Source organism: Pteropus alecto, unplaced genomic scaffold (genome assembly GCF_000325575.1).
Source record: "Pteropus alecto unplaced genomic scaffold, ASM32557v1 scaffold13, whole genome shotgun sequence".
In the NCBI taxonomy this organism is placed as follows: Eukaryota; Metazoa; Chordata; class Mammalia; order Chiroptera; family Pteropodidae; genus Pteropus; species Pteropus alecto.
Genome location: NW_006434373.1, coordinates 9,808,850 through 9,825,522, shown reverse-complemented (window position 1 = coordinate 9,825,522; position 16,673 = coordinate 9,808,850).

The window sequence follows — 16,673 nt, the reverse complement described above, 5'->3', positions numbered from 1 at the left end:
AACAACAACAACAAACTCAAACAATCTGATTAAAGAATGGGCAAAGGACCTGAATAAACATTTTTCCAGGGAAGACATACAGATATATAAAAAGACGCTCAGCGTTACCAGTTGTAAGGGAAATGCAAATCAGTTCTCTGTTTTGATTGGTCAAATGGTTTAAATTCCCTAGCTCGAGTTGTTGCTTCTTCTCTATTAAGCATAAGAACATTTCTATGTCACATTGCATAGTGCTGGGAATATACCCCATTAAGGAGAACTTACACTGGAAGACCATATTGGTAGGATGCTCTCACCTGACTTTGAGGATGCCTGCTGGGGTGTGAGCCCCAAGTAGTCATCTGTAGCTTCTTATATGGCTACTAACATGTAGGCAGGACCTCTGGGCACCACAGGAAAGGAGATTTGGTGCCTAGAGGCAGCTAGCTGAAATCTAATTACCAGGAAGTTCATCTTTCACTTAAGTGTTCAGATTCATAGCTGAAATGCCTTCGAACAGGCAAGCTCTTCTCTCTTCTGGGCTTCTCTCTTCTTCCAAACTCTACTTTTATTTTTCCACTTTCAGCTCCCCACTTACCCTGGAAGAGGGCAGGGAAGGAGAAGCCCACCTTCATTTTCCCTCCTTAACAGATCGTGAGGAATGAGGGGCGTGTCTACGCCAAGCACTGTGCAAACTTGTAAGTCCAGTAAGCCTCTGTCATTTCAATCCCAGTCTTTTAGTACATTAACCCAGGGAAACTCTATGCTGCTTTCCAACAATCTTAGGCTCATCATCTTACTAAAATTAGGCCACAAGTCTGTTGATATAGAATCTTTCATCTATTCCTAGTTCACTGAATCTAATTCCTTCATATCATTAATGAACTGATTAATTCTAAATGATTAATTCTAAAATTATAATGGAAACAGTGTCAAACCTCTCACTTCTCATATGTAAATGCTTAAAAGCAGCAAACTGCTACATGAGCCCAAATGCTAATCATTTCAATCTTTTGTGGGTAGTTCATAAATATGAACTCCTTAGATCATCTTTTTGTGCAGATGGAACTGGACCTGCTTAAGGGGTCACAATCAGAAAGTCCTGCCTGGCTTTCTCATCTGAATTTCGAAGTACAACTAAATTTCTTAGCAATTCAAACTCTGTTGTGCATCTTTTCCAGGTTGTTAGTAGCTGTTATTTACCTCTCAATATTGAATAAATTTACAGGCAAACAAATTACATCTCTAACCAAATCCTACAAACAAATTAGGGTAAGTATGCTCTTGGTATCCATTTCATATTCAGTTCCAAATAGGCAGAGAAAGAGGCATCTTTCTCTTAAAAGACAATTTTCAAAATGAATTGAATTAAATAATAGCATGTCTGAATAATAGTATCAGTTAAAAAAAACAGCCACGGCACACTTCATAAGCAAATAGGGACATGAGATTACTGTCTTATTCAAGTAATAGCTACGTTCTAGAATAAGGAGGTGGGACAACACAGGTGCGTTACTGAGGCAAGGAAATGATCCAAGTAGAGATGATTCTTTCCTACCCCTGACAAAATTGATATTAATTTCTCTGTCTATTTTCCCATTTGCTCCTGGCCAATACTATAATTAAAAGCCTCCCTCCAAGGAGCTCAAAGCGCTTTGGAGACATGGTCTAATTAATCCTCCTCACTTGTCTGTAATGTCCACAAGCTCCAGGCCCTCCTTGTGGCAAGAACCAGGCAGCCCCGTCTAGGCAGCTCTTCTTGAGCAGCTTATGGAAAGTGACAGCAGCTGTTGAAACCAGACTCTCTTTCCTAGAATCTGTGAATACAGCCTCTCTTCAGTGCCAGGGCCAGTGTGTGCCAGCTGAAGGGCCAAAAAGCCATCAGTCAGCAACAATATGCATAATCTGCAAATTCACTCTTCCACATCGTGTTCTGTTGCCTCAATTGTGACTGGACCCAAGCCTGTAGATAAGTAGGGGTGTGTGTTAGAAACTTTCAGCCAATTTATCTTCCTAAATGAATCTTTTTTGGCCTTAGATGTTGCTCTGTTCTTATTATCACTTACTTGGTGTTTTCTGCTTCTTTTCCAGTTTTCTCTTTTGAGAGGTGGAGACACCAGTAATGTACTGGCTGCATTGATGATTATTATGAGTTCTGTTTTCTGTGCAATTCTGATCCTGATAGTATTAAACATTCTCTTGGCCATTGCAAACCTAACAGCATGTTGGACTAACGGCTTCCGACAGCACTGTCTGTTGCAATTCTGCACTTGCTTTCTATACGGGGAATTGGAGTCCATCTTAGAACCCCTAGAACATTGTCTGTCTGTAGTAAATATGAGGAACCGATAAGCAGATTTTGGATGAATCTCATAAATATATTGATTAGTTTACATCTAAATACCTTTTATTTTTCCATCTGTGCTTCCATATCATTTAGGTTTATGAAGGTGATAAGACATTGGGACAGGCTTCTAATGAAGGGTTGCAGAGCCAGTGCTTCATAAAATCCTAAAGAATATTTTAATTTTATTATTATTATACCATCTGATAGTCATATATCACTTTGGTACACTCAATATGATCTTTAAAATAGTACTGTGAAGAAGATACTATGGTAAGCATTAACCTCATGTCACATAATGAAATGAAGCTCACAGAGGCTAAACACTGTTTTCAAGATCACAGAGGGCAAATTCAGATTTGTTCCTTACAATATCAATTTTCTTGCCACTCTCTTCTGTCAATACCCATTCTCTTTTCACTACTCTCTGTCAGTCATTCAATGATTGTTTACTTTGTCTTTTTTTTTTTTTTTTTTTGGTTCCAGGCACTGTGCTAGGGCTTAGCTATACAAAGTACAATAGACTATTCTTACCTTAAAAAAAGGAAAAAAACCTGTATTTTGTATGGGAAAGGGTCGTGTAAAGGATTGATGCAATACTGTGATTGAGGCTGTAATCAATTCTTCCACTGGAAATGGAATGATAAGCAGAGAAGGGAAGAAAATATGCAAAGATAGAAAAGTGAACTAAGATGTATTGTCTGAGGAACTACAACTAGTTGTTTGCCAGGGATGGGTTGGGAACCAACAGAAGAGAAAGGAAGAGAGACTATTAGTACCATATCATCAAAGATCTTGTCTGCCATTCTAGGGAGTGTGACTTTGGTCCTCAAGACCATGGGAAGTCATTGAAATCTTATATTCAGGAAAGTTACATGATCAGATGTGCTGATTTGGTCAAGCTCTCTCTGTATCTTTGTCGAAACTATCCAATTGGCAAAGATGGAGGAAGATGAATATACTTCATGCTGGAAGGAGGGCATTGAAGGAAAACTTCTTTCAAAATGTCAGCAAAAGCATGACGTTATATATGCTTGCTGGAAAGAACGTTGGCAATATGTTTTCAGAGCCTTAAAAATGGTCATTCTATTTGAGTCAGTAGTTCTGCTTCTGCAAATATGTTTTAGGAAAATGATCTCAAATAAAATGAATATTCCAGGGCAAAATTGTTGTTTGGATGGCTGTCTTTTTTTTTTTTAATAGCAAGATACTAGAAATAACCTAAAATGTCCAACAATGGGGTAACAGTTAAAATATACTCATCCATTTACAGTGAAGCTGATGAAAAGTTTTAAATATAACAATATGGTGAACAATTGAACAATGTTTTTGCTTCCTGACATCTATTCACACTCATTTTGATAAAAGAATGTTGCTTTGTGTCTGGTTTCAGGGGTGGCACATGGACCTCAGTTAAGCCAATGAGCATATTTCATTGACCTTGGTCTCAGAGCCTGATTCAAGGGAGATCATGAAACTTAACGCAATCTAATCCTAGTGAATCTCAAGAATTATTCTGGAAATGATGAGACAAAGATACATCCATTTTCCTGCTGGATATGGACAAGTTTTTGGTAATTCGTTATGTTAACAACAGAAACCTAATACAAATAGAAAGATTAAAGTAGTGTTTAACCAGAAGCTAGGAATGGCAACATTTAGTTTAGGGTTAATTGAAGAACATTTTGGAGGATGAGCTGAGACTTGAGCTGCCTCTTTAAGATTATTTGCCTTTTGAAGAAATGTCAACTCAGCACTTCATTTATTAATTAAATGTGTGAATAGGGAAAAGATGATTTATTTTGGGAAATTCTCCTTCTACTTTAAAAAATAGCTCCACTATGTAATATACAATATTAAGCTGCTGGAACAAAATATTAAAGTAGTCCCTAAAGATTCAAAATTAATCCCATCATTACATTACAGAGTAACCTCTGTTAATTAAAATGGAAAAAAGTCACTTTCCCTTTAGACTTGCTGAACTTCAGTAACTAAAGCTCCAGGATTGTGTAATATGAAATTTAGGCAGCAAAATGCAGCCTCAGAGGATGAATTTGCTGATTTGACTTGTGTGACCTCAAGCAAAGTCTCTGAAAGTTACTTCTAAAAGCATAGATTGATTTCCAAATCTTAATCACTCTAGGCTTACCATATGGTGAAGAACTGATAAATCTGATATAACATGAAATGCATGTTGTAGAATTTTTTTCCCCCCCCTGGGTATGGATTTTGGCCTCTATTAGTTTTGGGACTATTTCAAGACATATTTGGCTGTTTGGGATATTGAGGTCGAAGGTGACTGGCACTCTTCAAGGTCAATGCTGTTTCTTGCAAAACACAGTAAAGCTTGTAGGAGGCTGTGGGCTATGTGAGAAAATTAAGTATCGATTGGGGGAGTAGATATGATGTTGTGCAATGTAGTTATTAGGCTCAATTCAGTGCTGTTAATTTGAGGTCTCGCACTTTCTCAGAAGATTACACCAGTTAACAATACATTATTGAAGGCTGGGGCGCTTTCATTCCATGATTGGTATAACCTCTTTTCTCAGTCATGGAAGACTACTTTACCCAATCGATATGCTTTTATTGAACACAGATTCATATAAACACTGAGCTCAAATATGATCACTTTCGGGAGTTTGTGATGCTTGGCAAAGTCAACTTTTCTTCTAAAGACTCTTCCTATTAAGAATTTGGGAATACTGCTTTCAATTGTCCTCATTTCCAGTTCCTATGAGTTATAATGGGGACTTAGAAAAGAATAAGAAAAGATATTTATTCTTTTCTTTTCAGTGATCCTGTCTGGCACTGCCATTTCCTATGAGGTTGGAATGGACAAAATCTTAAACATGGGAAGAGATTGGAAGTATTGGCAATTCAGAACAGCAGCTGGAAAAAAATCCTCCATAAAACCTCAGAACTTGAAAGGGCCTCAGAAACCACCAGGTCCTGTTTCTTTGTTTTATAGATGAATAAATCCATATTCCCAAAGGTTGCGACATGCTCAAACTTCATAGCTAGTTAGTGGCAGGGCTGGGAAAGTAATTTGAGTGTCTCGACTCTGAATCTGGCTCTTTCCACTAAGTACTCTGCCTGCATAAGTGCCTCGGAGTCAACTATCCCTTTATGAACATTAACATTATAAAAGTCTAAATTTCCATTAGATAACTTCCCCCCAACACTTAAATGCCATATGCAACTAATATACAGACTTCTGAAAACTGCACATGGTTTTATAGCATTTTCTAACAACTCGATTTCATGGAGTATGCAGTTTTTCATTGTTTTCACTTCACTGGTGTCAAAATTAAGACCCAGAAAAGCTAAGTGGCTTGCCTCAAGTGGCATAGTCGTTTATGATAGACAAATAGTACTTAAGTGTTGATCTTCATACTTAGTTCAGTGCTCTCTCTACTGTTTTATGCAGCCTGCATTGCTTACTCTAAAATGTGTCTTCCTGAAGACTGCAGGCACTTAACACTTCCCTAGTTACTCTTCCCACTTCCCCCAAGCCATATGCTCTGGAAGAGGCTAATGTGTGCTTAATATTTTAGCATATACTCTGACTTAATGCTCAAATTTAAAATTGAGGCGAGAACTATAATATTAATTCTCACTTCTCTGGGCATGGCAATATTGTGTTGATCACTTTACTTGGTGTTTGCAATCTGTTTCATCATGGCTAAAATGAACGTGACATACAATATATGAGTCATTCATTAATCTCTCTAAATTTACATTTGGTTAGATGTTCCTCACAGTCTGTGCAAGTGAATACACACAGCCTCACTTGTGAGAGGAACCACAATACCTTAGAAACAGGGTTCCTTGCTCAAGCCATCTTCTGCGAGCAGCTCTTTCTTCTCCAAGGAAAATCACTCTGGCTGACAAACTCTTCCAAAGTGGAGCTACTTTCTTCAGTGATTGCAATTTACCTTTTCCAATCAAAGTGGGAACAACTTGTGCTTTTATTAACTGCAGAGCTGCCATAAATTGGGGTAATAGATTTCTCAATGGCTAGCAAGATAATTGCATGGGGGGGGCGGAGATTAAAGTGCAGACTGGGAGCTGCGAGTGCTGTGCCCCTTCATCCTCCTGCTCTATGTGTTTCCAGGGCGACCTAAAAAACAAGGCTGGAGGAAGACAGCTTTAAATTCCTCATGCTAAATTAGTCCTGAGATGCTCCTGGGCAAAGACTGCCAACTGAACTGTTTTGAAAGTGGAAATATTTATAATGAAAAATAACAAAGTAAAATTTAAGTCCCAAATTGCCCCAACACAGAAGCACTAAAATTACGATTCTGGTTACAGTGACACCTCCAATTACCAGAATGTGAAGTAATTCTCTTTGGAAAATGACTTCACTTTGAGGAATTGAATACTGGCTAAGGGTTATGACATATACACCAACTGACCTCAGACAAGCAAATTAGACTCACCATGTCTATTTACTCCTCTAGAGGCAACAATTTTTACCAACATGCCATGCTCTGGGGCTATGCATTGGCTGTGAAATATTGTCAGACAAGTCTAGAAATGAAAGCACTGAGTACAGATTAGGAATTTTTGCTGCAGTAGTAGCAATTAATAGGAAGTAATTAAAAAACCCCAGTGCTATCACCCTTATACAGATGACATTAATTATCATTGTTCTGAAACTAATTCTCAAGAGCAAAGAAAATTTCTCATATAACCTGCTAATTGCTTTGATCTTTAGTGAATAAATTCATTTGTTTAATTCCTTTATTCAACAAATATTTACTGTATACTTACCATATGCCAGGTGTTGTGCTTGACACTGAGGACACAAATGTGCATGTGACTGATGTGGTCATTTCCTAATCAGATATTAAAAATTTGTATAGTCAGTTCTCGATATTCAGAGTAGTTTTGTCCTATAGTCGCCACACACACTGAATTAGTGACTACTGAACCATTGTGCCTAGGGGAAATACAGGGTTAGGTTCCTCTGAGCCTCCGTTCACAACACTTTCATCAGCTAGTCCTGAGATGCTCCTGGGCAAAGACTGCCAACTGAACTGTTTTGAAAGTGGAAATATTTATAATGAAAAATAACAAAGTAAAATTTAAGTCCCAAATTGCCCCAACACAGAAGCACTAAAATTACAATTCTGGTTACAGTGACACCTCCAATTACCAGAATGTGAAGTAATTCTCTTTGGAAAATGACTTCACTTTGAGGAATTGAATACTGGCTAAGGGTTATGACATACACACCAACTGACCTCAGACAAGCAAATTAGACTCACCATGTCTATTTACTCCTCTAGAGGCAACAATTTTTACCAACATGCCATGCTCTGGGGCTATGCATTGGCTGTGAAATATTGTCAGACAAGTCCAGAAATGAAAGCACTGAGTACAGATTAGGAATTTTTGCTGCAGTAGTAGCAATTAATAGGAAGTAATTAAAAAACCCCAGTGCTATCACCCTTATACAGATGACATTAATTATCATTGTTCTGAAACTAATTCTCAAGAGCAAAGAAAATTTCTCATATAACCTGCTAATTGCTTTGATCTTTAGTGAATAAATTCATTTGTTTAATTCCTTTATTCAACAAATATTTACTGTATACTTACCATATGCCAGGTGTTGTGCTTGACACTGAGGACACAAATGTGCATGTGACTGATGTGGTCATTTCCTAATCAGATATTAAAAATTTGTATAGTCAGTTCTCGATATTCAGAGTAGTTTTGTCCTATAGTCACCACACACACTGAATTAGTGACTACTGAACCGTTGTGCCTAGGGGAAATTTAGGGTTAGGTTCCTCTGAGCCTCCGTTCACAACACTTTCATCAGCTGATCAATACATAACCTTATTTTATGTGTGTTTCTGCTTAAAGACTATAACTCACGCAGCTTACTGAACACACATTTTCTTTGTAGGCAGTACGTTCACTAGGCAACACTTTAGTGCTAGTGCTATTTAGGGCCATTTCAAATGGCAAAACCATCAAGAAAAAGCACAAAGATGTAAAAAACGTGGCACTGAATATATCATAAAAAGGACGACTATTCACAGATTGAGAGTTGAAACAAGAAAGGAGACCATCACCTTGTGCTATCTTAGCTGGGAATGTGCACGTTGGGCAAATTCAAAGTTTGGCCACTCTGAGGATGTCCACAAATGATCATGAAAGAGCCTTGAGTGTTGATTTTGGGGTAACAAATACATTTTAATGAGTAGGTGAATTAGTAAATACAATTGTACCTGCTTCATTCTCAACTTCTTAAATACTTTGAACTTGAAGTTAGGGCCACTCAATCTTTAGCTGGAAGTTCTTCCCATCCCCACCGTAGACATATCCTACAGATGATAACAGGGTGGCAGGAGGAGATCTTGATCAGAGTCTCTGGTATTAGGATCTATTGTTTTAGTTGGAAATTTGGGTTCCAAGAAACAGAAACTCCCTTGAATTACTTCATGAAAAAGTATGTTTATTATAAGGACACATTTGAAACTGCAGGACCAGCTGTCTTATGACTTTCATGACCATATTGCTCTCTTTATCCAGGCATTACCGATCCACTATCTGTCAACTTCATCCTCCTTTCTGCCACATGGCTGTCTCTGCTTAGTTATCATTTCTGCTTTTTCTTAACTCCAGCTTGAATGGTGCTCATTATGGCTGCCCTGCCCCCTCTGTTATTGCCCTGTGGCTTTAGGTCCCTCTAAACTGGGCCAAATTCTCCATGTTTCATAACTAAGTGTTGAGAGGGAGAATTTGAGGGTCATCATTTCACTTCAGACTGTGTCCTTGGACCCTGCCCAACCTCTGAATTCGCGTCCCTTAGTTCTGGTGCCCACCTCTGAGAGGTGATATGGCTGGGGCAAGGGATGGGGTCACGTGACACGAAACCTATGCATCACTAGTGGAGTCAGTCTTGTCCTTGCTCCAACATGATTGACCTTTACCTTATTATTCAGATCTTGAAGTCTGAAATCACAGTATCAACAGGGACATGTTCCCTCCGGAGGTTCTCAGGGAGAATCCTTTCTGCTGCTTCTAGCTTCTGGTGGTATCACTCCAATTCTGTCCTCTCTTCTTCTGTGTGTTGTTTCTCTCTGCCTCCATCTTATAAAGATACATATGATTGGATTTCGAATAATTCATGATAATCTTCTCATGCCCAAATCCTTAATTTAATCACATCTGTAAAGATCCTTTTTCTTTATAAGGTAACATTTACAGGTTCCAGGGATTAGAACTAATATTTTGGGTGGCCATCATTCTTGTGAAGCCTTTAGAACAATTTGAGACTTGATAAGCACTCAATAAATGTTACCAATGAAGAAAAGAATACACAGTCTTGGTGGATTGCCAAACCATTCTTGATGGTTTTGCCATTTTAAGTTTAATACATGATAGACACTTAAAATGCCAGATATGAGCTTTCTTTCTTCTCTGGGAACAAAGAAGTGGGCCCTTAACCCCAGTATCACCAACCTGATGCCTCCATCCTGTATGAAGATACTGGGATCACAGCGGTTCCAATGCGATGGCTTGTCCTACAGGAAGAGATGTCCGTTTCTAGAGATCACCATGGCTGCATCCCATATCCTGTGCTGTACCATGTTGTGGGAGAAGTGAGTCTTCCCTGCATTGGTGTTTAGGGAAGGATTTAGCTGTGGTGGCAACTGCCTACCCACTTTGGTTCCTGGTTTTGCAGCTTCCCTATCCAATATGATAGACACAAGCCACACGACTATTTAAATTAATTTAAATTAATTACAATTAATTTTCGTTTAATGTGCAGTACTATTTCAAGTGCTCAATAGCTAGGTGTGTATTGGACAATGCAAATATAGAACACGTCCCTCATTGCAGAAAATTCTACTGGACAATGCCATTCTATAGCCTTCCAGTAATTTTTTGAATTAATATTCTTTCAGTAATGTTGTTGTTACTTAAGTCAGAGATCATTTCTGCAGCAAATACTTGCCTGCGATAAATAATTTTGATCGATTAATACTGATAATATGGGAATTATCAGCAGCAAAGTATTATTATGATTTACTGTTGGGATGGAAATCTCCTTTTTAGAGTATATGCGAGTATACTATCAGAATTAAAATCAGAGTGTGATGCCTACTTCTGAAAAATGGTCAAATCATTTTGAGATTGATGTCATTCTAGGGACCTGAACATACATATCTTATGTGGGAAACAAAATGCTCTCACTGAAACTCAGATTGAGGCATATATCTATTGATTAGTAAAATGCTGCTTCTTCCACGCCATTTAGCATTTTAGTACAATGTTTTGAATTAATTACTTGGAAAAATCTATGATACTTTGCAAAACATTTTATAATCAATTTTATTAATCACTTTATGTTTTTCCTTCTGATATTAATAAAATCAGCCCTAATAGGACAATATTTTTTAACATGTTACAAATAAGAAAATGATGTTAGGCAAGTTGACAAAATGAAAACCGAAGGAGAGAATGCATAATATTGCGGATTTCTGAAAATGCAGGTGGCATTTGCCATGAGGCCCTGCTTTTAACTCTAATAATGTTTTCTTTGTTTTTAAATCACTGAGGCCAAAGCTAGTCTTGTGCAACTATTGAATGTGCTGGGGTATTGACCTGGCTTTGCCAGAATTCAGTGGTGAGTAGAATTTGTATTTATTTGTGTGGTATTTAAGGTAGCACTTTTGTTTAGTAATATTTCTTATTCTTAATAACATGCTCGAAAATATTTTTAAAGAAATGTTTTTAAAGAAATATAAATCCTGATTCTGCCTTATCATTTACAAATATCGTTTTCCCATATGTTGACAACTGAGTCTTGTGTGCTGATGATACGCAGTATAAAGCCATATTTTGCATGTGATGTGATAAGGAATACAGTAAAAGGAGATACTCTTGTACAGGCAATTCTTACAGCTCACTACATTTTGAAAATCTAAGTCAAACTGGTATTAAGTAACAATTTAGTTTTTCTTCTTACATTTCATATTTAGTTTTTACAAGGAAAGAGACACTTTCATATTTATTGTTCTACATGTTGTTTGCCAATGAAATCTAAAATGGAACAATTTAGAAATATATAGATCACTGATATTCCAATAATATGCATTATTTATTTATTTTTCAAAAGCCCTGATCAGTGATGGCAAGAGTTGGGGAGAGGAGTTTCTATGTGGATTACCAGGAATTAAACATGAGTGGCCACATTGGGTATGAGGGGAGTGCATGTCTTAGGGAAAAACGGCTGAGCTATGACCTCCGACAAATTTCTTTGGTAGACATGACTAAGTCCTTGAGACTCTTGTAACATCTCAAGAAAGCTCCTCCCTCTCACCACTCATAAAATGATTGAGATTCTATTTCTATCCTGTAATAGCTTGTAGCTGAGTCATATTCTATCTAATTTCTCCAATAAAAGGAAGATATTCTTTCCTATACTTTGAATATTGTAAAGTAAAATTGTACTGGCTTTTAGTGAATTAAGCAGCCACCTTAGTTTTATATATTCGGGTTTTTTTGTTTTGTTTTGTTTGTTTGTTTGTTTGGTCATGGACTGTATCTCTTATAGCACTTACTACTTTTTGGGCAGGAAAGTCAATCTTCAATTTTTCTTACAAGCCTCCTGTTTACTTTGAGGAAATTTTCAGGTCAATGAAAGTTTTATTTTATTGCAGAAAAATATACATAATATAAAATGTATCAATTTAATCATTTTAAGTGTACAATTCAGTGGCATTAAGTACATTCAAGATGTTATGGAATCATCACTACTATTCATTTCCAGGACCATCTCATCATCCCGAACTGAAACTTCATACTCGTTAAACAGTAGCTTCCATTTCTACCCTCCTCTTTTTATTTTCTGTTTCTATAAATTTGACTATTCTAATTACCTCATATAAGTGGAATCATACAATATTTGTCATTCTGTGCTGGCTTATTTCATTTAGCATGTTTTCAAGGTTCATCCATGTCATAGTATATATCAGAATTTCATTTTATTAATGCTAAATAAGTATTTCATTGTATGTATATACCACATTTATTTTTACCCATTTATATTACATTTTATATTTATTCTAATTCTCTTCCTCCAGACTGTGAGTCTCTGGAGGGCAGAGATAATATATAGTGTATCTTTGTACTCCCAGTACCTAGGAGGGGTTGAAGGGAAGAAAGGATGAATGGTTTCTATTTATTATTCAACCGATAGGCAAGGAGTTATAACTCATTCATCACTTGGAGGCGTTTAAACTTGTCAGTAGACCTGGATCTACAGTCTTGAAAGATAAAGCTGTCATTTTCAGCTGTGTCCTAATAGGGTAGCCGGCTTATCCCATTCCTGTGTCTTGGGGGAAGACCACAGTACATAGTAGCTGTCCTTATTCTGGGTTTTAACTCACAGAGAGGCGAGCGGGAGGGGACAGAGCCAGACAGAATTCAGGTAGGAGAGCCTCTGATTCACTGCTTCACAGTGTTAGAATGTAAGCTCAGAAATAGATTCTGAAGGAAAATTTAATTTTTGCCTTATCTTGTATTTTGCAATACCTTCTTTTAGTCCAGAAAATCAAATGCAGCCTTTGGAACAGATCCAATATTGAATGGAATTAAAATTGGTCCTGCCAACTTAGTCAAAATTAGCCTAGTAAATGATATGCTCGGACTTTAAAAAGAGCTTAGGGAATTTCTACAAACACAGAAATAGCTAAGCTACTGTGCTGTAGCTTAGAAGATATTTGACAGTAGAAGATATTTGCTTCAGTCCTATAGTTACGTTGTGCTTTTCATCTTTTCCTGTCTAGGGCCCATGTGTACATTTATTTCAAGTTTGATAATAGTCAAATATTAATGCCAGAGAAAGAAAGCTCTGGTAAAGAGAATTGTGGATGGCAAAACCAAGAAAACTTATGAAGTAGCAGAGGCTGTGGCTCTCCGTGAGAGATGACAATAGTGTCTGGTGGCCAACAAGGAAGCAGAGCGTGGTGTTAAATATATATATATTTGTTTGTTTGTTTGAGTATATCCCATTTAATATTTAGAATACACTTATACTAAAAAATCACTTGTTGTTTATCTGAGGTTCAAATTTAACTGGGCATTTTATCTTATAATTTTACAGGTCTGGCACCTTATCTAAAAGATCTATTTTAGATTCATTCCTGTGGTTCTTAAAGGGTTTTGTTTTGTTTTTAAGTTTTGTAGGGGCTTTATTAACATTATCAATTTAAGCTGCAATCATATATAGGCAAATAATGTCTTTGATGATGCCTAATTTAGAGCAAGGCATTGTGGGAATAAAGCCCTAGCAAAGTGCTGGGGATCTTTGGGGTGCGATGGAAAAGGAAGAGCCCAAGCAGTGTGGGCACGTGGGACTGGGCCTTTTCCTTGGATGAGTCTTAGTTTCCACATCAAATCTTCTTAAAAGCATGGCAAGTCTTTCATTTTCTCCCAACAAAGGGCATTATTAATCCTCAGGGACAGCTGATGAGGGAGATGGCAGTTTACCTCAGATGTACAGGCCAAGCAGCCCTGGCAGTTGCTACTTGCACAGGTACTATTGTGCTGTCCAAATTACTAACTGAAAGTAAGGCCAAGACTCTAAAGGGTGAAGGGAACACTGGTAGGCATCATACTGCTCCCAGAAATGTCTTCATCCCTATCCCTAGAACCTGTTATGTGACAAAGAGGAATTAAGTTTGCTAATTAGCTGACCATGAACCAGGGCTGTTATTCTGGATTATCCAGATGAGCTCAATCGCAAGAGTCCTTAGAATGAGAAAAGGAAGGCAGAAGAGAACCAGAGAGATGGCAATGAGAGAAAAACTTGACCTGCTGTTGCTGGCTTTGAGAATGGAGGAAGGCCAGAAACCAAGGCATGTGGGTAGAAGCTAGAAAGGAAAGGAAATGGTTCCTCGCCCAGAGCATCTGGAAAGGGATTAACACCTTAAATTCAGCCTCATGAAACCCATTTCAACTTCTGAACTGCAGAACTGTGAGATAACAAATATGTGTTGTTTTAAGCCCCAGAGTTTGTGTTAATTTGTTATGGCAGCTAACATAGTGAGTAACAAAGTGAGAAGAAATGGGCAATGAAATAGCTTAAAAAGTAACGAGTTGGGAGGGGGGCTGTGCATAGATGCCTTAATAAAAAGTTAATTAAGAGAATTATCTGGGCTCAGAAGGGTAATTGATTGAACATACATCCTGCCCACAGGAAGGAATTCTAGAAATCATCTAGCCTAGCCTCTTCATTTCTCAGGTGACACATCCAGGGCTCAAAGAGATATAATTGCTAGAGTTCACAGAGAAAAGTAAGGAATGAGTCAAGTTGAGAATTCTCTTCTCCTGACCCTTTGGCCAACACTCTCTGTACCACATCATGCTCATGAAATCATTATTTTGCAGATGGAAGGATTATCTATTTAAACTTCAAGGAGATCTTTAAGAAAGTTTTTCAACCCTCCAGTTGCTAATTAGTGAATTGACTCAGAGCAAGATAGCAATTCTGCCTCCTGGACTTCCCATGGCGGAGTCTCTGCCCGTGGGGTCTTCTCCCCGCTCCCTTATTTGGACCCACAGCTGCACGCCTTCAGCACTCTGCTCGCTCACGTTCGCCCGCTCAAGGAAGCAGAGCGTGGTGTTAAGAGTGTTTGTGTGAACGTTGTTCTTGTCCCCTGGCACGATATGGGTAATCTCCTGGATGCTCAGCATCCTTATCTGTAAAATAGGGATAATAATTGAATTGAATAGAATTCAGTAAGATAACACATAAAGCATGCAGCACAGAGTCTGGGACATGGTAGTATTCCTATTGAATGGTATCACGCAGGACTGTGATATGTAATTTACTTGAATGTCTCTCTGCTCTAGACTGCAAGCAACTTTGAGTCAGTAAATACAGCTTCTCGTGTTTGTGTTTCTGAGTACCACATAGAGTACCTGACTCAAAATTTGACCAAACAAAACAAAACAAAAACAAAACAAAAACAAAACAAACAAAAAACCCTTGCTAACATTTATTGAGTACTTAGCATGTGTCACTGTTCTATGTACTCTACATATAATAATTCATTTTATCTTCTTGGCACATCTGAGGTCTATGCACTGATATTCCCATTTTACAGATGGGAAAACTGAGAGCTCTCAGTTTTCTAGCCTTTTAAAAAATTTCCAGAGAGAAACGTGGGAAGGTGGCTGCTGAAGCAGGAGGGACCATTACAAATGTCCCAAAGGGCCTGTTTGCAGGCAAATAGAGGCTTTAATTCTTATCTTGTTACTCAAAAAATGTCTGTTGAATGGATTAATAAATGAATAACATATATCCAGGATAAAAACAAAGCAAACTAATCAACTAAACAAACAAAAAACAAATAACCTGGTACAACTTCCTTTAATACTCTGAAAACAGCTCAGTCTTTAATGTGGCCTCATTTGAAAATGAAACGTCAGTGTGAAATCTCTTAGTGTTTCTCCTCCAAATTCTGGTTGGTCTTTCAGACAGGGCAGACAGGTAATGACTACTAATTTGTTAGCTATTGATTTTTCAGCTTTTGCTTTCCAGGTGGGTAAATAAAATTCTCAGTGAGGATGGGAGGAGTTGAGGCTTACTTTGATTTCCGTAAACTCTCTTTCAATATCTTTCAGGATTCAACATTTTTATATTATAGGGACGCTTAATTGGAAGTTTGTTTTCTTGCTACTACTTAAAGTCAATGCAGCATTGGATATTTAGTGTGGAAATATTCCTAGGAACACATGACATTTGAGAGGGATAACTGACAGTTCCTAATAGAATCTGGGAGATTCCCCACAGACATGCACGATAGTCATTCAAGTAAGCTTGATGTTCGCATACTGTGGTTTGTTGTGGAAATTTGTTTTCAAATGAACTCCGAGATTTGGAGAATATACTGATTCTCACTAGTTAGAGAGAATATGGGCTTTATATTCTTGGGCATTCAGAAAACTCTGAAAAGAATCACCCTCATCTCTAAGGATAAAAATTAGCTGATACCAACTAAAATCCCTTGAGTTTTCTTTAGGTTAAATTTTCAAAGTATAATATGTGAAAGGAATTTCACTTCATCCACGTAGTAGGAGGAGTGGGCAGTTTAAGCTGTTGGACTTGGTTTCGGAGAGGAAATACAGCGAAATAACCTTACCCTGTGCTTACTACATGGTTCTGTGCCTCTAGTTCCAAGGTTTTACCATCAGCTAGGAATAATTAATTTGATGGAAGCTATTTTAAAACCATCTGTCTACAAACTTATGAATGGAGGGAGAGTAGTTGGAAAGGGCTCAGAGAAGAATCACAAAATGATTAGAATCTTGGAAAAGAGGG